The 23,810-nt window shown below is 37.2% G+C and overlaps 1 long non-coding RNA gene and 1 pseudogene across 1 annotated transcript; both read right to left on the bottom strand.

The window, feature by feature from the left end:
• Positions 1-1,019: 1,019 nt before the first annotated feature.
• On the bottom strand, positions 1,020-23,709 carry LOC127618347 (protein-glutamine gamma-glutamyltransferase K-like; annotated as a pseudogene).
• Positions 6,078-7,837, bottom strand: LOC127618348 (uncharacterized). Its single transcript, XR_007967424.1, has 3 exons — positions 7,418-7,837; positions 6,262-6,653; positions 6,078-6,148 (listed from the first exon to the last, which is right to left on the bottom strand). It is a non-coding gene; the product is annotated as an uncharacterized LOC127618348 (long non-coding RNA).
• Positions 23,710-23,810: the final 101 nt, after the last annotated feature.

The raw sequence follows: 23,810 nt of genomic DNA, 5'->3' as shown, positions 1-23,810 counted from the left end.
ATACTATTGTGTGAGTGATTTCAATTATATATATTAACACCAAGGGGGGTAACAGCCGCAGGGGACATGAGGGACACGTCCCCCACTCTTTAAAAAATGGGGATTTGGTCCCCCACACTTTTTATGGTACTTTGCCCTGATTTCAGTTTATACAGATTTAAAAAAATCCCCCCAAATTCTGAAACACGCTGAACACAACTCCAGCTTTAGGAATCGGTATAAACTGAAATCAGGGCAAAGTACCATAAAAAGTGTGAGGGACCAAATCCCCATTTTTTAAAGAGTGGGGGACGTGTGTATTTGATGTCTTATAAACACCATATTTCACTTTGTGATTCTTTTGATAATCTTTTAAACTGGTATTAGTGCAACAAATAAACTATAAAGTCACATTCCTGAGAATAAGAGCTTTCATTTGATATATGATTTGTCTATTTAAGTGCTGTTTTACATTTTTCTAAATAGTTCTACCACATAAACACTAGGTGGCGCTTATTTGTGACGCGACTGTTTTAAGTCATATTAATGCAGAAGTGATGGTAATGAATGATACCCGTATGCCTGATTTATGTATACATGAGCATTTTAAGCTTAAACGATGTTGCGCCTCTTTGAGTTTAAGAGGTTAGCAAACACCACTAATAATAGAAACTTTTTTAGAGATAAGAATCTGAATATATTAAAAGCTTTTAAAACAATATGATTACATTCATTTAAAATCTGATGTAATTACAGATTGCAACTTTCTTCATAATACAGTGAAAATGTACAATTTCAGAAATTTCCAGTTTTCTCATAAATTATTTTCTGCATGTTAATAAAAATGTGTTCAGACCATTTTGTCTCCCGTCTGTAAGCTGTGAACAATGTAAAATACTGTAGCTAATGTTGACAGCATCTGAATAAAGACATGAACTGTATTACTGATATTGCCAATAATCTGCACCGCTCAACAATTACAATGAAAATAAACACGAGAGATTCACAACAGACAGGATATGAAGTAAACATGCCTTTATTGCTGAAAACTGTTTATCTGTACATTAAAATCTACATAAAGTTCTTCAAAATGTTTAACAAGGTCTTGAAACTAGTCGTTTTTATTTACTTTGGTTTGATCACAATATCTGTGACTCCGTGCACTTGAGTGAGTTGACGACAGTCCATCGATGCGAGGAGTTTCTGAGCGCCAGGTAACGTGGGAACAAACTTCTCCATCAATGTAACTGTTTCAAGCTTTTTCACATCACTGAGAGAGAGAGAGAGAGAGAGAGAGTAAGAAAGAGAGAGAGAGTGTGAGAGAGTAAGAAAGAGAGAGAGAGAGAGAGTGTGCGAGAGAGAGAGAGACAGAGAGAGAGAGAGAAAGAGAGAGAGAGAGTAAGAAAGAGAGAGAGAGAGAGAGTGCGAGAGAGAGAGAGAAAGAGAGAGTGAGAGAGAGAGAGTAAGAATCGGGAGTACATAGACCAGCTGGTGGACCAGGGCGCTCTGATGCTCACAGTCACTGGACGGGTCACTGAGACCAGACAGATTCTGGCCACCCAGTTCAACTTCAGATTGCGCACACCAGATCTTACTCTAACTGTAAGCGAACTTTACTTTCTTTATCTGGAACTGTTGGGGAATGATTTAAAGATGTTTTACCCTCATTCTCATGTCAGTCTAGTGTAAGATGAAGATTAAAAGGTTTTACACATTTAATGAGATTGTATTTCCATTGCAGTTCAGAACAATCCTGAAATTGCAACGTGTAATTTACACATTTATAATATCAACCAATAAAATCATACAGTCACTATTAGATGTTCAGATTTGGTATAACAGTGATGAACAGGAAGTAAAAGGCGATTCTGAATTCAAGCCGAATTGACCTTTAACTCAAATGCTGGATATGAATTGTAAATATCTACTAGAGATGTGCACAGATAGTCATTATTTGGTTAACTGTTGAACGCCCTTGTTCAGTGTAATAGAGGTCTTCAAACTGACCCGTGCCTGACGAAAGCAGCGTTTTGGGTCAGTTTCTGGATTATAAGACGGGTTTGTTCAATTGAGACTCGTGTTTCTCTGTGCGCTATAATTCCTGTTATTCTGAGTGTTTGATGCAGATCCATTAAAATAATAGTTTCTTTATTCCCGAATCCCGTCTCCCAACGAATTACCAAATAACCATTCGTGAACCCGAATATTGCAAACGGTTCCCGTCACATCCCGAATATCTAGTGGTGAGGATTTTGATTAAAGTGTCTTTTGAATTCATTCACCAAAAAGTTTATTGACAATTTTTGCAGATTAAATCTTTGCACGAGTTTTGAACGGGTAATTTGCATTGAACAAAAATCCAGAAGAAGTTTTAATAATCTAATAATTATCTGCTGAGCTTAACTTTTATCAAACTATAAAAGGACAACAATACTAGCCCAAACACAATCCTGCATTTCAATAACTTCCGTTTGTCATTGTAATTTGGGGTCATCACTCACATTCATCATTTTTCCGCTCCTTTACGTGTTGAACGAGATTCAGCCAGTCAACAATTCCCAATTCATATTAACAAACGCTGAAGAGAGAAACATACTGGGGAACAAGCAGAGCTTAAAACTGTCATCAATACCCGGACAAATATGAGTTTAAGAAGCATGTCACCATCACCAACAGATGAAATAAAGCAGCGTGCACACGTGTCATGAAAGACAGTCAATGAATATTGTGTAATCTTGAGATGTATTAATAAACATCTGCTGATGGTGCTGGAGTAACGTGACCTTCCTGAACTGATGCTACGCTTGATTTATGGCAGGATATGAATTATACAAATCAACAATTCAGTTTTCACTAGATCAAATATTCATTCTTGAGATCAGTAATTAAGTGTTCAATCAAAACTGATAAAACCCATAAAAAACATTAAAAAACATAATTATTGATCCGTAACTGTCACAATTATCGGTCTTTCACTCTTGTTGAAAATACTGATTGTGTAATTGTGTTTTCACTCTTTCAGGCTCTCGGGACGCTGTGGTGGGGAAAGAGTTGACAGTCAAGATCACTTTCCAGAATCCACTGCCACAAGTGCTGAAGAACGTCTTGTTTCGGATAGAGGGATTGGGAATGCAGAGCGTCAGAAAGATCACATATGGGTTCGACACTTTATATAATTCAACGCTTTGAGGAGTGATATTGTCCTGCACTTTACACTTCATGAGAACTTGTCTGCTAAAAAATATGATTTGATAGAAATTAAAGTTCTTAAAAGAGTGAAAAACTTTCAGTTTTAAAAATTAAAGTTTATTTTCTCTCGCTCTCTCTCTCTCTCTGTCTCTCTCTTTCTTACTCTCTCTCTCTCTCTCTCTTTCTTTCTCTCTCTCTTTCTCTCTCTCACACTCTCTCTCTCTCTCTCTCTCTCTCTACACATTCTCTCTCTCTCTCTTTCTTACTCTCTCTCTCTCTCTCTCTCTCTCTCTCTCTCTCTCTGTCTCTCTCTCTCTCTCTCTCTCTCTCTCTCTCACACTCTCTCTCTTTCTTACTCTCTCTCTCTCTCTCTCTCTCAGTGATGTGAAAAAGCTTGAAACAGTTACATTGATGGAGAAGTTTGTTCCCACGCTACCTGGCGCTCAGAAACTCCTCGCGATCGATGGACTGTCGTCAACTCACTCAAGTGCACGGAGTCACAGATATTGTGGTCAAACCAAAGTAAATAAAAACGACTAGTTTCAAGACCTTGTTAAACATTTTGAAGAACTTTATGTAGATTTTAATGTACAGATAAACAGTTTTCAGCAATAAAGGCATGTTTACTTCATATCCTGTCTGTTGTGAATCTCTCGTGTTTATTTTCATTGTAATTGTTGAGCGGTGCAGATTATTGGCAATATCAGTAATACAGTTCATGTCTTTATTCAGATGCTGTCAACATTAGCTACAGTATTTTACATTGTTCACAGCTTACAGACGGGAGACAAAATGGTCTGAACACATTTTTATTAACATGCAGAAAATAATTTATGAGAAAACAGGAAATTTCTGAAATTGTACATTTTCACTGTATTATGAAGAAAGTTGCAATCTGTAATTACATCAGATTTTAAATGAATGTAATCATATTGTTTTAAAAGCTTTTAATATATTCAGATTCTTATCTCTAAAAAAGTTTCTATTATTAGTGGTGTTTGCTAACCTCTTAAACTCAAAGAGGCTAACATCGCTTAAGCTTAAAATGCTCATGTATACATAAATCAGGCATACGGGTATCATTCATAACCATCACTTCTGCATTAATATGACTTAAAACAGTCGCGTCACAAATAAGCGCCACCTAGTGTTTATGTGGTAGAACTATTTAGAAAAATGTAAAACAGCACTTAAATAGACAAATCATATATCAAATGAAAGCTCTTATTCTCAGGAATGTGACTTTATAGTTTATTTGTTGCACTAATACCAGTTTAAAAGATTATCAAAAGAATCACAAAGTGAAATATGGTGTTTATAAGACATCAAATACAAACGCCTCTTTTATGCACCGATAACTGCTGCGGTAAATCCCAAATAGATAAAAACTTTATATCTTCTCTAAACAATGAGCTATTGTTGACTTGTCTGTGAGCTTGCTTGCGTGAATAATCCAATGTTACGTTTTAGATGTCCAGAACTAAATATGCAGTGCCGCAGGAAAAGCATGCAAAACAAATCATCAGAAATATACAGAAATATACATGCAGCCCTCCCGCCGGGTAGTGTTGTGGCGAGTCTGTCTAGGGGATCTTAAATTGACCCACTACCCCAGTAAAGGCACATTTCTCTTCAGTTACAGTATCAACACTAGGGTGACCACCTGCTAATAAGCCCAAGGGGGGACAAGGGGTATGTTTCTGAGGGACAATGTGGGACACTGCCTGGCGCGGCGGTGCCCCCACCCCACGGGCAGACTCACTGATAGTGGTTTACCCATTTCTAGCACATACCACACATGGTATATTAATAATGCCCTATTCCCCTAAACATGTGTAATTGCTGATGTATCCTCATGAATAGGCCAACCAATGTGTATTTTTTTTCTAAATAAAGATTAATAATATTTTGAACATTGAATGAATTGAACAGATGCACTTCCACTTACGATTTACTTTAGCTATTTAATTTTATTTATTTTTCATTACAATTTATTTACTTTAAATAAATTATAATATAAAATTATAGGATTAACAGGAATTGTAGTTGCTCAACACCACAGGAACAGTAAAAAAAAAGTCGCCTGACACATTAAAAAAATGGCAGAAAATTATATATTTTTGGAAATTAGATGTTTATTAAGCCTTGGATCAAAACCAAAAAAATTATTTTTTTTGTTTATGATATATTTTTTGTATCACATTTGATACATCAGGCTTTTTGGGAACGTTTTGCTTACAACAGTGTAGATTTTAGATACAAAATATCTATTATGCCTTTAACAGTTTGAAAACATAGAACATTTTAGGCAGTTTTTCTCTCTTTTTTTTTTTTACATAGATCTTTTTCCAGTCCTTTTATTTTACTTTGTGGTAGTCATAAAGTAGATAACATTACTACAATTTGACATTACTGTTTAGACATAAAGCACCATTAATACCTGCAGTATCAAATTTGATACACAATTTCCAACACGATTTACTTGTAATTTAACGATTAAATTATTAAGTAATTATGCATTATTTCAATTCAGAAAGTGTTAAATTAATTATATCAGGCCCAATCAATATTATTTTTTACCTTAACAACTTGAAATTAGCCTTTATTTTCCTGCCGAAAGCGTCTGGCTTGATCCAATCGCAGCCGCCATTTGAAAAGCTAAAAAAATCACCCCTCTACTGCCTGCCGTACAGTGAAATTCCACAAGATGGCGTATCGAATACACATATCAAAATAGATACAACAGGTTTTCAAAGAAAGTATTGCTCTCACCGATTCAATATATGTCTTAGAAACTCGTTTATCAAATATGATACGTGCGGTTCTCACAACTCCAGAGGTTCGCGGAACGAGAAGGGGGAAGAAGGATGGTAAACTTGCATTTTAGTAAAGGCAGGCGAGGAAAAAAACTGTTCAGTGTTCTGGGGACACCTTTAGGACTTTGGGGACATCTTTAGGATTCAAACCTTTTCACCAGCATCTGAATCAAATAAAGAAGAAAGATAAGAGACAGAATTAAAGCAACGATCATTTTTAGTCACAAATAGCTAACACACAACAATTGTACATCCATGAACATAACTCTAACATTACCTTTGTTTGTTGCCTCTCGTTGCTCATTCAGTGGTCTTCTGAGGACTTTCAAGCAATCTTCGACGGAGGCAGGGGCAAGCACATCCGTGACAATGGCTTCTGCAATGTCCGAGTCCGGATAAACCGTTTGGGCTAGCTTTGTGCCACAATCTCCTGCCCGATATGATGTAGCGTGTTGGACAGTGTGATACACACTCGTCACCTCTGCAGCAGTCACTTTGTCAGCTAGAAAGTCGTTTTTAGGTCGGAGGAAAGCATCCATAGATTTGGATGTCTCTTTCTGTTGGACACGTTTCTTGTGAGTCTCCGTGAGTCTGTGTCGTTTGGCATCGTATTCCCCTCCATGTCCGATTGAGAAGGACGTTTTGCAAAGGACAGCACCTATTTCCTTCCTAAAGGCAAGGAAATACAGAAGAGCTGGTTAGTTAATATAAGACGAGACCATTTTACAGTTACATACCAGTCAAGAGTGTGTAGCCGACATTTCCAAAGTACAGACCTGATCGAGCCGCAAACGCCAACCGGATGCAGACGTCTGAAAAATGGAGCTAGAATTTGCAATAACGCAGCGCTATTCATCTGTCGTTGATAGAACTGCATTACATTTTTTATTATTATTCATTTTGTACAATAAACATCCATACTAGCTAAGATAACATCTGTGGTTATCCAAAATGAACAGTGGTAACGTTAGAAAAGTAAAAACTTAGAACATGTTCAAAAGAACTTTGAACGTCACTTTCAATATACCAGTCCTACTCTTAGTTGGTGTGGAGTCTCTGCTTTCCTCATAGAGCGGTAACACTGAGCTTTCACTGAGATCTCATTTGTGGCCCTGATTTTACCTGACACTTTTACAAACAAAATTACAAACACATTACATGCTAAACATTTATATTAGCGTGATTAGTCTGCTGCTGGCCGGAATGTAAAAATAATAGCACAATGTTAGCCATAACGTACTAGTTCAGGCTATCTGAACTTACCTTCATAATTGCAGAGATAAGACGAAACATAAAACTTGAAACCTTTCTCAAGCTTGCTCTGTGGCGTTGTACTGCACATTCGTACAATTCTTCGCACATCATGAATACTAAATTTTGGCAACTCCAGCAAACAACGAGAAAATTTAGAAGACTGCCATAATCCCATTTACCTCTGCTTTAAATCTCCCCAACCGGAAACGCAAGAGCATCCTTGCGTCAAACGCGGAAGTTATGCGTGCATATAGCCCATTGTACCCATCTGGGATTTTCAGTACACAGATGGCGCGCTAGATGGAGCTCTTGAGGCAAAACCAGTGAACTCACGAGTCAGGACAAACACGAATTAAAATTGCAGAAGAAGATGATAAACAGCATCCGTGACGCAACCCACAACGACATTGAGTAGATCTGGATGAACTCCTCCCTCCTCGAACTGCTAGATGCATCCATGAAAATCCACCCAGATCTCCTGATCTCGATGATCTCTCAGTGTTAAAGATAGTAAACACGCACTTGACACGACCTCCCAACTACACACACCACTGCCATACTTTTACCCAAAATTAATAACCAAAAACAAAACACTGGAATATTCTTCCGGATGAATTCACAATCTAAAACTAATAAAACAAATCAAAGTGAGGGAAAAAACACACAGATTCTCTCACATGAAATCTCCGAGCTAGATCTCCTCATCTATCTGACTCACGCGAAACGGAAGTGTATGGAGCCCCAAACGTGCATAAATAATAAATAAATAAATGTAATAATAAAAAATAAATAAAGGAATAAATGTCTTGATAAAACAAATATAGTTAGTTTTTAATTAAATGTATTCCTGAATTGATTATTGTATGACTTTATTCCTTTATTATTTTCTATATTTATTTTTAACTTTATTTTTATTCTTTTTAACTTTTAATTATTTATTCATTTATTTTGCATATTTTTTTATTTATGTGTTAATTTATTTTTTATATTTATTTATTCCCACATATATTTATTTCCATATTTATAATATTCCCATATTTATTTATTTATTTATACATGTATTTATTTTTACTTTTCTGTGTGCAACATGTAAATGAGGGAGGCGGTCCTTGCGGAGCTCCAGTGCATCATTGGTCGAGAGCTCAATAGTACTTATCGGAAGCAGATGGACGTCCCACCTTAGCACCCTCTGACTCACACAGATTTAGAATATGCAGGAAACGTTTTGCAGAGAGTTTAACAATCCAGGATGTGCTTCAACATTCATACCAGCATACAGCTCTCCTAAACCATCAATAAGCACCTCTACTCTAAATGAAACAGTCATATGATGCGTGTTATCGACTTCATTCGCATGTCGCGCAACTCTCTAGATATATGTGAAGAGTCAGCTGTAGTTTTTTTATTTTATTTTTTTAATTGCAGAACTTCTATATACATACATACATAAACGATCAGGGAAATGAAGCATGGTTGTATCTTTTACAATGAACAATCATAACAACAGTAAACAATATTATGGATTTGCGGACATCAAAATATGAATTTATATACACAGAAAAAAAAGAAAAGCATAAGGTTAAATCATATAATTTATGAAACTTGCTCATTTTGTGGATTTGTTGAAGAAACAGGTCCCCATTTATTTTGTGATTGTAGTATAACCAATAAATCTTGGATTGACTGAAGCTCTTGTGTTTTTAGCCCCACAAATAGCTTTAGTTTACACGATATATATGACCTAATGTCACATCAAAACAAGTCCAGAGTAATCGAGCACACGCTTCAGTCTACAATAAGCCAATGGTAAGCAGGCCCCGCCCACATCATTATCATACAAGAGACAGAAATGTAAGAATAAATACAAACATAAATAAATGTGGGAATATTTAAATATAGAAATAAATACATGTGGGAATAAATAAATATAAAAATAAATGAATGCATAAAAAAATTAAAAAACAAAAACAAATGAAAGAATAAAAAAGTTTTAAAGAATAAAAATAAAAAGAGAAAATAATAAATAAAGGAAAAAAGTCATACAAAAATAAATTCAGGAATAACTTTCATTAAAAACTAATTATATTTGTTTTATCAATACATTTATTCCTTTATTTATTTTCTTATTATTACATTTATTTATTTATGTATTTATTATTTTTGCATGTTTTGTCCTCCATGGAAGTGCCACTGAACTCTCTCGCAATTATCTTATGCGTGAACTTTTCCAGTTCACACCATAGGCTACTTTTGCGCAAAGTTTCGTCACAGAGCTGCAGCTAAAAATAAATAAATCCGTGAACGATGACTGCTGTCACTTCTCAGCGCCGCACTTCACTCATTCATCACGTCGCCTTTTTTCCTTTCTCTCTTTTCTTGCACCTTGAACTTCCGAGGTCAAAGTACCCAGTTCTCATCATCAGACTGATGCTCCCCAAAAACACAATAAAAATAAACAGACATTGTATGATTTGTTTTCCCTTACACACACGTTATTAAAAAAACCTTTTTATAAACATGTCTCATATATGAACATGAAAAAAAACCAAAGTCCATCAACACTTTGATTTTGTATGTGTCTGTCTTTTCAGACACAAATACAAATAATAAAATCCTCTTCTCATAAAAAAAAAAATGACAGTTATACACTTAGAAACCCAAACATTTATCCAGGTGTCTACATACAGAAATATACAGAAATATACAGAAATATATATATTATTGACTAATAATGATCCAAAGTTCACAAAGGGGAGGATCTCAGCTGTCTAATGACACCAAGATTGAGCTTCTAGTCCACTCAGAGGCCGAGATATTCAATGACAACATGGGGGTGAACTGAACATTACACTGAATGTCTATGGACGAGCACATCTGTGAGGGCGAAAATAGTATTCGTGCCATCTAGTGGAATAAAAGAAAACTTTTTGGAGGGAAATGGGATGATCGGAACCGAAATTACATGCTTACAAATTTACTACAACAGAAAAACAAAATAGATTCTTTTCATCATAAGATTGTAAAAATATACAAAATGATTTATGAATAATTGGAGTCTTTTTTATTTGGGGGTGTTCTGAAACAAATTAGACTGTTTTTTGGCTTCAGTCCAAATTATGTGTGAATGATGATCTTTTAAATTTGAGTGTGAAACATTGATGAGTTAAAGGGGCTAATGCAAACATCATTTATTGCTAATACTATTGTGTGAGTGATTTCAATTATATATATTAACACCAAGGGGGTAACAGCCGCAGGGGACATGAGGACACGTCCCCACTCTTTAAAAATGGGATTTGGTCCCCACACTTTTTATGGTACTTTGCCCTGATTTCAGTTTATACAGATTTAAAAAATCCCCCAAATTCTGAAACACGCTGAACACAACTCCAGCTTTAGGAATCGGTATAAACTGAAATCAGGGCAAAGTACCATAAAAAGTGTGAGGGACCAAATCCCCATTTTTAAAGAGTGGGGGACGGTGTATTTGATGTCTTATAAACACCATATTTCACTTTGTGATTCTTTTGATAATCTTTTAAACTGGTATTAGTGCAACAAATAAACTATAAAGTCACATTCCTGAGAATAAGAGCTTTCATTTGATATATGATTTGTCTATTTAAGTGCTGTTTTACATTTTTCTAAATAGTTCTACCACATAAACACTAGGTGGCGCTTATTTGTGACGCGACTGTTTTAAGTCATATTAATGCAGAAGTGATGGTAATGAATGATACCCGTGATGCCTGATTTATGTATACATGAGCATTTTAAGCTTAAACGATGTTAGCTCTCTTTGAGTTTAAGAGGTTAGCAAACACCACTAATAATAGAAACTTTTTTAGAGATAAGAATCTGAATATATTAAAAGCTTTTAAAACAATATGATTACATTCATTTAAAATCTGATGTAATTACAGATTGCAACTTTCTTCATAATACAGTGAAAATGTACAATTTCAGAAATTTCCTGTTTTCTCATAAATTATTTTCTGCATGTTAATAAAAATGTGTTCAGACCATTTTGTCTCCCGTCTGTAAGCTGTGAACAATGTAAAATACTGTAGCTAATGTTGACAGCATCTGAATAAAGACATGAACTGTATTACTGATATTGCCAATAATCTGCACCGCTCAACAATTACAATGAAAATAAACACGAGAGATTCACAACAGACAGGATATGAAGTAAACATGCCTTTATTGCTGAAAACTGTTTATCTGTACATTAAAATCTACATAAAGTTCTTCAAAATGTTTAACAAGGTCTTGAAACTATAGTCGTTTTTATTTACTTTGGTTTGACCACAATATCTGTGACTCCGTGCACTTGAGTGAGTTGACGACAGTCCATCGATCGCGAGGAGTTTCTGAGCCAGGTAACGTGGGAACAAACTTCTCCATCAATGTAACTGTTTCAAGCTTTTTCACATCACTGAGAGAGAGAGAGAGAGAGAGAGAGTAAGAAAGAGAGAGAGAGTGTGAGAGAGTAAGAAAGAGAGAGAGAGAGAGAGTGTGCGAGAGAGAGAGAGACAGAGAGAGAGAGAGAGAGAGAGAGAGTAAGAGAGAGAGAGAGAGAGTGTGCGAGAGAGAGAGAGAAAGAGAGAGAGTGAGAGAGAGAGAGTAAGAGAGAGAAAGAGAGTAAGAAAGAGAGAGAGTGAGAGAGAGAAAGAAAGAGAGAGAGAGAGTAAGAAAGAGAGAGAGAGTGTGCGAGAGAGAGAGAGACAGAGAGAGAGAGAGAGAGAGAGAGAGAGAGAGAGAGAGAGAGAGAGAGTAAGAAAGAGAGAGAGAGAGAGTGTGCGAGAGAGAGAGAGACAGACAGAGAGAAAGAGAGAGAGAGAGCGAGAGAAAATAAACTTTAATTTTTAAAACTGAAAGTTTTTCACTCTTTTAAGAACTTTAAGTTCTATCAAATCGTTTATATGTTTTAGCAGACAAGTTCTCATGAAGTGTAAAGTGCAGGACAATATCACTCCTCAAAACGTTGAATTATATAAAGTGTCGAACCCATATGTGATCTTTCTGACGCTCTGCATTCCCAATCCCTCTATCCGAAACAAGACGTTCTTCAGCACTTGTGGCAGTGGATTCTGGAAAGTGATCTTGACTGTCAACTCTTTCCCCACCACAGCGTCCCCGAGAGCCTGAAAGAGTGAAAACACAATTACACAATCAGTATTTTCAACAAGAGTGAAAGACCGATAATTGTGACAGTTACGGATCAATAATTATGTTTTTTAATGTTTTTTATGGGTTTTATCAGTTTTGATTGAACACTTAATTACTGATCTCAAGAATGAATATTTGATCTAGTGAAAACTGAATTGTTGATTTGTATAATTCATATCCTGCCATAAATCAAGCGTAGCATCAGTTCAGGAAGGTCACGTTACTCCAGCACCATCAGCAGATGTTTATTAATACATCTCAAGATTACACAATATTCATTGACTGTCTTTCATGACACGTGTGCACGCTGCTTTATTTCATCTGTTGGTGATGGTGACATGCTTCTTAAACTCATATTTGTCCGGGTATTGATGACAGTTTTAAGCTCTGCTTGTTCCCCAGTATGTTTCTCTCTTCAGCGTTTGTTAATATGAATTGGGAATTGTTGACTGGCTGAATCTCGTTCAACACGTAAAGGAGCGGAAAAATGATGAATGTGAGTGATGACCCCAAATTACAATGACAAACGGAAGTTATTGAAATGCAGGATTGTGTTTGGGCTAGTATTGTTGTCCTTTTATAGTTTGATAAAAGTTAAGCTCAGCAGATAATTATTAGATTATTAAAACTTCTTCTGGATTTTTGTTCAATGCAAATTACCCCTTCAAAACTCGTGCAAAGATTTCATTTGCAAAAATTGTCAATAAACTTTTTGGTGAATGAATTCAAAAAACACTTTAATCAAAATCCTCACCACTAGATATTCGGGATGTGACGGGAACCGTTTGCAATATTCGGGTTCACGAATGGTTATTTGGTAATTCGTTGGGAGACGGGATTCGGGAATAAAGAAACTATTATTTTAATGGATCTGCATCAAACACTCAGAATAACAGGAATTATAGCGCACAGAGAAACACGAGTCTCAATTGAACAAACCCGTCTTATAATCCAGAAACTGACCCAAAACACTGCTTTCGCCAGGCACGGGTCAGTTTGAAGACCTCTATTACACTGAACAAGGGGCGCTCAACAGTTAACCAAATAATGACTATCTGTGCACATCTCTAGTAGATATTTACAATTCATATCCAGCATTTGAGTTAAAGGTCAATTCGGCTTGAATTCAGAATCGCCTTTTACTTCCTGTTCATCACTGTTATACCAAATCTGAACATCTAATAGTGACTGTATGATTTTATTGGTTGATATTATAAATGTGTAAATTACACGTTGCAATTTCAGGATTGTTCTGAACTGCAATGGAAATACAATCTCATTAAATGTGTAAAACCTTTTAATCTTCATCTTACACTAGACTGACATGAGAATGAGGGTAAAACATCTTTAAATCATTCCCCAACAGATCCAGATAAAGAAAGTAAAGTTCGCTTACAGTTAGAGTAAGATCTGGTGTGCGCAATCTGAAGTTGAACTGGGTGGCCAGAATCTGTCTGGTCTCAGTGACCCGTCCAGTGACTGTGAGCATCAGAGCGCCCTGGTCCACCAGCTGGTCTATGTACTCCCGATACGGCAGTGTCCAAGGAATGGTCTTGACTGAAGGAGGCAAGCAGCAGAAATCTATATTTAACATTTCCTTTTGTAGTCTTGGTTTTATATATTTTATATCAATTTTTGAAAAGCTTTTGTTTTAATAGATCGAACTGTTCTGCTCCTCACCTTCTCAGCGGTTTGAGGATCGACAGGAATTTGCTCCTTCTTTACGGTAGCTTTCAGAACTCCAGTGTAGTACATGACCGCCACCTCACAGAAGAGAGTTGTAGCGCGCTGCACTGAACTTTGGTTCTTCAGAACGATGGACAGTTTGGCATCACCACCGATACGAGGTCCCGCCCCCTCCATTAATATTTCAATGGTCACATCGTTGGCGGTGGGAGAGGGATACACCGTCGGCTTGGAGCCGTATTGACTGGCGGTTTCCACAGCCATGCGCTCCTCCTCTGAACCTGAAGGACGTGAAAGCAAGATGAAGGGAAGTGTGAAATATTGCTGTCATTCAAGAGTTGAAGTATTAGCTCCGTTCTGAACCCTAGGAAGAAGCTTGCTGGCAACTGTCTACTGCCTTCTAAGGCACTATTTAGACTAAACGTGTTTATATGCATAAAATGCTCAAAGAATAGAACAGATAGCTGGAGTTTCTTAAGATGCGTTTTTAAAGTATAAATGTGACATTCCTGCGGCAGACAATGAAGAAACTGTGAGATGACGCAACGGTCAAAGATGTCCATTTAGCAAGTTTACAGAGAAAAACAATTGAAAACATGTTCGGTCTGAAGGAACCCAAACGCATCATCCAAACTAAAATGGAAGTGACTGATTTGACACACTCCACAAAAGCAACAAGTATGTCCACACAAATAGTATTGCAGTTGATTCTTATAGTGTTTGACGTTAGCTAACGACATTATTATAATATAATATATCATTTTTATGTTGCTGTACTTGTCGGCCATCTTGGATGATTGTTTTTCTCACTAGCCGTCACAATGTCTTCTCACATAAAGGATCCATGTGATGCTGCTTTAGACTTTGGGTAAAATGGAGTGTCTTAAACAAGGTGTTTTCAAGCTTGGTCCGGGAAAAGCCCCTCTCAGAGAACAGCTGCACTGCTAACTTTTAAGAACAGCTTTTGTGTTGAGAGCGCTTTAAATGATGCTTTAAAATGCCGCTTAGGTTTTCATCTCACTCAGTTTCAGAGCAGAGCAACTGTGTTGAGACAGAGTTAATGCATATAGACATTTCGCTACCCTCGGGTATTTGTAGAGGTTCGTGATCTCGATACGTTGGTCCGATCCCACCGCTTTAGTGCTGATGCACCGCCGATGGAATTCTTCTCTATTTTGGCTTGAGTGAAACTTCCATCTGCTTTCCGCTGCCAGAAGATTTTATCACTGTTCACCTGAAACAAACAAAACTCAACATTTACAGTAGCTGCCAATTTACTGTTGCACCACTTTATAACACGGTATTACCAAGAAAACCCGCATCATATTCATGAACTATCCACAAACCGAATTCGATTAGACGCAATATATAAAATACAATATGGCCACATTACAACATTTTTGGAACTTTTGATTATTTTTTAACTATTGTAATAAGTGTTTGGTTTAAATATGGCTTTTATGGCAAACTTTGTCTTAAAGGTGCACTCAGTCATTTTAACTCGTAAAGACGTGAATGCAATATATGAAGGACATCATGACCATTCACATTCATATGAAGACTCCAGTCATTTCAGTAATCTTATAAAAGCTGTTTAATTCTACATGGAGAGGGTCCGCACATGAGGGCCGCCATTTTAGACAAATAAACCTCATTGGGCACAATTCATTCTTTGTTAGTAAAAGAGACAAATGAGGGTACAAGATTGAATGTAAATATGAAAGCTCTCACTTCAGCTAAGACCTAATGGAGTGTCAGTACTTCAGGTTGACTTGTCCTTTTCGGACAGCGGTGACCGAGGTCGGGCCACAGCGGTAGAATCCCTTGCTTTGCTCCTGTGGGGTTGCGTCCACAACCTGCCAACCCCCATTACCTTCTGGGAGATCCGGACGGGACATCCAGGACTCGTTCCACACATGGAAGTTCCTACAGAGAGAGAAAGTTCCAAAACAAAGCTGGTATTAACATCATTTAGCACAAAGAAAAAGAAAGGTATGGTCGTTGAGGCGATTGGGTTGGTCGAGTCATTTGGATCTTACCAGACAGAATCACTGTTCAGTTTTTCAATGGGTTTCAGATTCTCATCAATATAAACGTCTGTGGTCAAGGAAAGATCGGTGTCGTGAGCTGAGCTGAAGTTGGTCACACAACGAGTAGGAATTCCAAGACATCTTAAGACTGAGAGAAAGAAATATACATCGCCATGAACAATTCTGGCCACAGAAATAGAATAAAGGGCTTGTAAATGGGGCAAAGTATTGCCTCTGATCTTACATTCCCAAAACACACAAGTATTCAAGTGCTATTGATTCCCGTAGCTAGTGACCAAAATAACAAATCAGTTTAAAAGCGCAGACATTGGAAGGTAACTCTATCGCCCCCTTGAGTACTGAGGTCTGTTACTGCCACAGTAATGCAACAGCATACGTTAGCAACACGTGCTCGCGGTGAAACGTTTGTTTCTGGAAACGTCTGTATTTTTAGTCACTAACTTACCCGAGTTAGTGACTCCAGCATAGACCCAGCACTGGGCGAATTTGACAGGTGTTCCTGAACTTTTGTAGTACTGTCTCAGGATGTCACCACTCCCACTCCAGGCTGTGGGGGAAGTCCCGCCCTCATAGCTGTCTGACCAATTGCCTTGCAGCACACCACGGTCATCGTTGGAGTTCACCTGTCACAGAAAAAAGGGTGAAAACATGGGCGTCACTCTGCTTTAAAAAGGGGTGGTGGCAGTTTGAGAGGTTTGGTGATGTCACAAAGTGGTGTAACTCATAAATATGAATTAGGGTGTGTGCAGATAATGTCAAATCATCTTTATTGTTTTGATAAATAGTCGTTCTTGATGACCAATTCAAGCTCTCCAATAAAATTCATTTGATAACTTGACCATATATTTAACACGTCCGTACTGGGATTTTGTTAGTCAATGGATAAAACACGGATCTAAAATAATTTAGTCGGAAATGGCTGATTGGTCTCACAGATTATTTTCGTCTCTAGTACAAGGAGTTTCGGGTTCTAATCCGCCCTAATATAAAAGAAGTTTGCATCTGTTCGTCATTGGATGTTCGTCATATGTCTCACACGTTCTACCCGTAAATGACGTCTTTGTGTGACAATATTACCCAGCAAGCACAAAACATGATTACAACATTGCTTTATGGTTTCAATTAGGTCGTCACAGCACAACATTTTAATAACCTAAAGAGATAATGAAACTAAAACACAACATGCAGTTCGTGTTTATTAGTACCGCACTGCAGCTTTAAGAGCAGTTGTTTGTGAAACAGTGTGAAACACCTGCATTTAGTACCTCAAAACGTCATGGTTAGTGTTGTAACCTCCGTTCCCCGATGGAAGGAACGAGACGTTGTGTCTTCTGAGAGCCTCGCGTACCTCTGAACTTTAGAAAAGGACAATGTCATGTTGGCAGACAGAATATGCATGTCCCGCCCCCGGACATACGGGTATAAAGGGGAGCGGACGAGCATCTGTCAGAGAGGTTTTTGCACTGAATAAGGTTACGGCGCATTACAGTGTTAGGGGTCGTGACGTGGCAAGGGGAACACAACATCTCCCTCCATCCATCGGGGAACAGAGGTTACAACAGTAACCATGACGTTCCCCTTCTGTTGTGTCCATTGTAGTGACACAAGGGGTCCCACTTCAAAACGGCATGCACTAACCCGTGTTACGTGACTGCTGAGTCAGGTGCTAGCGATCTGTTGAGTGGACTGCACGTAACCCTCCCCAAAACCCCCTAATTAAAACAGCGCGGCATGATGTGAGAGATGTCCTCCGTCTGTTTCTTAACCGCCGAAAACTGCTGGGCGAAGTCGTCAACGGTGTCGCCGAAGAGACCGAACTGGGAGACGGGGGCGTTGAGAAAGTGGGTTTTAGTAGCGACTAACAGAACTGCAGTTTGTGTGCTTGCATGTTTTATTGAAGGTTTATAAAAATGTCATCTAAAATAGTGATAATTTATTATTATTTCTAAATGTTTTGCAAAAGAAAAGAAATGGTTCTTAAACATGTTCATGAGTTCAATCTCAGATTTGTGTTTCAATCGTTCAAATCATAAAATCAGATCAGATTAAAAATCATTGTCAAATCCAGGATTTCTTCATTTATGACTTTCCACACGACTCACCAGCGCAGATATCACTCTGGTCACGTTCACAGGGTCTTTCCACGCCGTTACAGCAATCTGACCCTTTTCCAACAACAACAGACAGGCTTCCAGAACGTTCTCCTCAAACTGAAACAAATAACACAAATGATACAATATAACTAAAGCAATAAAGATCAAGAACACTTTCTTTATTTCTGTTCCTGTGAGCTGCTTTTTATTTCCAAATACTTCAAATGAAAGTTTGTAATATTGTGATTTGGAGCGCGTGTGTTTGATCATGTGCGCTGCCGTTATTAAACACCGATGACACGAGAAACTGAAAATGTTTCCTCGGATTCTTCTGTTTTATCCTCCAGTTGAATTTTCAGTATTTTGCAGTTCTTGATGTTCATTTTCTTGACATTATTATACATTTAATGCATTAAAAAAATGATAATTTTATGTTTGAAATAAATGATTGGTAGAAAATGTTTATTCTGTGTCTTTGTAACACCATGGTCAGGTTTGATTGCAAACATAATGACATTAACTGCAAAAACTTTGACAAATAATAGTTTTATAATGTCTAAATATATATTCAAATGCATATTAGTTTACAACAAGTCATCAGACTACATTTAGTGTCCGTCGACTGGCTGTTACTGGCGTGACATGATTTACAAGTCATGTTATTTAAACGTTGTTCACTAGATCTGCCGCCAATTTATGTCATAATCTTATATTTTCTTCATGTTTCAAAAGTGCAGGTTTTGACTTTTTACTTTTTTTAAAAAACATTATGTAATTATTTGGATGAGCAAATGAATGGTCGAATTTAGAAATGCATAAAATCCCAAAAGAAATTCATAATTCTATTGTTCTTACTTCAGGGAAGAAGCAATGTTATCATCATCATCATCATCATCATCATCATCATCATCATCATCATTATCATCATCATCATCATCATCATCATCATCATCATCATCATCATCATCATCATCATCATCATCATCATCATCATCATCATCATCATCATCATCATCATCATCATCATCATCATCATCATCATCATCATCATCATCATCATCATCATCATCATCATTATCATCATCATCATCATTATCATCATCATCATCATCATCATCATCATCATTATCATCATCATCATCATCATCATTATCATCATCATCATCATCATCATCATCATCATCATTATCATCATCATCATCATCATCATCATCATTATCATCATCATCATCATTATCATCATCATCATCATCATCATCATCATCATTATCACATCTGATACTTCCGCGAATACAAATTTTTCAATACCATTGGAGGGTTCATTAAATTTAATCCCTCACTTTATGTCATAAATTTAAGTCAGTTTTACTTTTAAACCAGTAAGATTTATTTAGAAAAACTCCCAATAACCCCCCCCCCCCAATAATTTCAGTGTGCAGAAATATTTCTGAAGCTGCTGAACGAGTTTCTGCTCATTGTCGGCAAATTTCTCACCTGCGCAAAATTCCAAGTTCTGGTTCCAATTTGTTGCTCGGTTCCGTAGTAAATTCTGCCCATATTATTCAGAACATACTCTTTCCTCTCGGCCTCGTTATCCAAATACACAAAGTCATCTGAGAGAGAGACATTTAAAGAGACAGTGTCACTTCAGTGCACTTATTACAGGGACAATCCCCCCGGAGCAACCTGGAGTTAAGTGCCTTGCTCAAGGACACAATGGTGGCAGCTGTGGGGATTGAACCAGCGACCTTCTGATTAACAGTTATGTGCTTTAGCCACTACACCACCACCACTCCATGTTACTCCAAGTATTTCAGTCCTTACCTTCACACCAGGGGTTGAACAGCATGTAGAAGTCATTGTTTGCGCTGTACAGGAAAGACGAACCACCCTTGGATGAGTATGTCGTCACGGAGACCTTATATAGGCCAATAGGAGCGGTCGGTAAGGAGTTGACTGACAGTTTGATCTTGGTGTCTTTCTGCTCGATGATTTTCATCTCCCAGCGGCCGTCTTCCAGAACATCTACTAATGGAACAGTGACGTGAATCCCCCGAGCGCTCGTGAAGATGTAATCTGCATCAAACACAAAACAAAGAAACGGAAATATTACAAATAATTGTGATCGTTCATGTGATACGTGTTCGGGAAAGATTATTAGCGGTTTAACCGTTTCAATTTCACACAACGCTTGAAATACAGCACACGAGTCGTTTGATCACTTTTATGGATCAATCCGGGTGATGGAGGACGAATCTCAGTTGCCACCACGTCTGAGACCGTCAACCAGCGCTTCTTATCACGTGACTTGTTGAGCGCATCCACACGCCCCACCGCGAGCGAGAACCACATTATAGCAACCACGAGGAGGTTACCCCACGTGACACTACCCACCCTAGCAACCGGGCCAATTTGGTTGCTTAGGAGACCTGACAGATGTGATAGTCAGCGGCAGTACTCGCTGAGATACACAAGCCGCTGTACTTGCTTGTTTTGATTATTTCAGGTCAAATCACAGTTTCAATTTTATTTCAATTAAACGTACAAACCTGCAAATATAACGGTGCATGAAATTATAATGAATTATTGATCACAGAGAGATTCGACTATGAGTGGACGCAGTACTGATGCATGTTGTCAGTCCGTGTTGGGCGATACCAACTTGTCAAAAGGAGGGGAACTTCGGTTTTGTGGGATTATGACAGACGTCATTGCAAGTCTTGCCGGTTTCTCTTCCTCGTTCATTTATTTTCCACGTTGATTAAAAATCTATAAACAGGGACAGACACATGACTGTGGGGGGCAATTCACCCCTACTAAGCATTGGGAGGGACCTGTACCCCCGTCTCTACTAATTCTTCGCCAGTGGCTGAGCAACATTATGCCACAAATGCCGCGGTTGAGCTGATCTTGAACTCTGAAAATACTTTTAATGGAGATTCTGATTTTAGTGGCACCATATGAAGGTAAATCAGGATTTCGCTGATTTCCGTGTTTGAGTGAATCCCGACGGCAGTCAAACACTCACCCAAGTTCAGGTCCAGCTGAAGTTTGTCAGATTTGGGGTTAAAAGGTCGCGAGAGCTCGATCCACATCTGGAATGTTTGTCCTCTGCGGACGATCAGTTTTGGGCTGAAGTAACTCTCTGTGTGATGCTCTCGCCGGTTCTGTCCATCCTTGGATTTCAGGAGGTCGATGGATCGAACCGTCAAAAGAGAGTCTGAGAAAGAGGAGAAATAGTGAGAGATCATGAAGAGATGCGTGACACGTTCACACAGCTGGTTTAATTCTGTTATTTTCGGGGGTTTCTTGAGAGGAACATGAAAGATGATGTTAGGGCGAATGTTCGTCATCATTCATTTTCTCAGAATGCAAAAAAGATGCAATAAAAGTAAACATGAATGCAAAGGGCTCCTTTAATGCTACATTTAATGCCCTGTCAATCCTTATTTAACAACTTTGAAAGTGGCAGCACTATTTGGAACATCATGAACATGAGCGAACAATGACAAGATTTTCATTTTTGGGTGAACTCTCGCTTTAAATGCAGTCGTCACTTCCAAAACTTTGCAAAATTGAAATGAAAGTTTCTCAAATGTTTAATAAATATTAACATTACATTTTTAATTACATTTCTGCTTTTATTCGGAGTGAGTTACGGGGAATTCAAGATAGATTTGATCTGTATGTGGATTCCTTGAGAATCAAACCCATGAACTTGCTGTTGCTAGCACCTTCTTTTGAGTCACTACAAGAACTTTAATATTTTCTCCTCACCTGAAGCCATCGCTGCCCCAGACGCAGATGCAGACGCAGGAGCTGACGCAGGTGTGCTGACACTTGGACCAGCAGTAGGATTTGGGTTAGGAGAAGACATTTCTAGAAGCGGACTGAAATATATATGAGATGTAAACAGAGAGAAAGACTTTAACCCCATAAAACAAAATAAGTGGTTTCAATGTTTATATCAATCTATTTAAAATGGCGGCTGATTTCTGTGAAATGTGACTCTTATGTTAACATAAATAACAGCTTAATTTAATAAAGTAAAAGTGACTGTAATGATTATATAAAAACTGATATTTTAAAATGAGTATTTGCTGAATATAATCAACTTGTGCTTGATTCAAATTTTGTTCATTATTTTATTGAAAAAAAACTTTAAAATCACGAATCAAATATGACACAAGATAACTTTCATTACATTCACACAAAAAAAGAGATTTGAAAAGTCTGACATAAACATTTAATAAGATATAATTAAAGTATGAACTAATATTTCTGTGTATTTTCATATTTGCAGCCTGTCATTATAAAGATCTCATAATTTTACATGAATATATCTGTGATGATGTCATCTTTCCATCATTTCCTGAGATCCAATGAAAAAAAGTTTTACAGTTTCCCTTTTTTAACTGTCAAAATATCGTTTGGTGCATAAAATACATATGATAAAAAATAAATATTTTATTCATATTATATTTGATGTGCTGAATTGAACTGTGATGGAGAGGAAGTTGTCATGGTCAAACTCTCAAACATTCAGTATCTCTGAAAATACTCTGATAATACCCCAAACTTCACCCCTGTAGCATGAACGGGCTAAAAATAACTTAATAACACAAAAATGATTTGCTGTTCAGGAGGATAACGACCTTTAAACATGAATCAACTTTGATACATAAAATAAAACACGTTAATTTCTTTTTATAGTTTGTCTAAAGGTACTAAAAACAGTTTCATGTGTCCCGCTGTACAGGGTTAAACATAATCACAACTTACAAACTCATAAAGCTGATATAAATATATAAATATATAAATATGGGTCACATTGCTTTCCTACTACACATAAAGGTCAAAGGTTATCCTAGTTCAGTGATTCTGGCACTGATATAAAGTGCTGTGATGTAATCGTCTCAGAAGACAATTATCAAATCATAATGAACATCTTGAATGTTCAGAAATTATCATCTGAACTGTAAGAAACTTATAACGGCATTAAATCATTCAGAGAAACAATAAACCAACAAATCTGTGCTTTTATTTTGTCTTTCTGGAGAATTCTTCGAGCGTGCTGCTTTAAACCGTGAATAACTTTCAAGATTATAAAGTTCTTACACAAACCAGAGGATTAATAAATCATTAGTCTCACATACATGCCAATTTAATATTAAATACATATCAAATATATGAAAGTATTCAATTAAAAAGTTCAGGTTTAGATGATATAATGATATTAACACTTTATTAATAACATAATAATGACATTATTTAATAGATCACTATTAAGTGTTTATTCTTCATTTACATATTTAATAAAGTTACCAAAGTAATCAAATGAATGATTTAAGCTCATTTAAAAGATCATTTGTTGATATTAAAGTCGTTTCTAAGAATTGAAGAAGTCCTGATGAAGTTTTTGGAAAGTGTTACCTGTGTGTGAATCTCTGAAGCACCTGCTGTCACCGCTCCACTGATTGCTGCAATTCAACACGTCTGTGACCGCCGTCTTTATTGAACTTCCAGTCGCCCTCCTTCATAAGAATGAACCAGAAGAAAGGCGGAGACAC

This window comes from Xyrauchen texanus, chromosome 25, assembly GCF_025860055.1.
Source record: "Xyrauchen texanus isolate HMW12.3.18 chromosome 25, RBS_HiC_50CHRs, whole genome shotgun sequence".
NCBI classification, from domain to species: domain Eukaryota; kingdom Metazoa; phylum Chordata; class Actinopteri; order Cypriniformes; family Catostomidae; genus Xyrauchen; species Xyrauchen texanus.
This window is presented reverse-complemented; position numbering and strand designations above follow the sequence as displayed.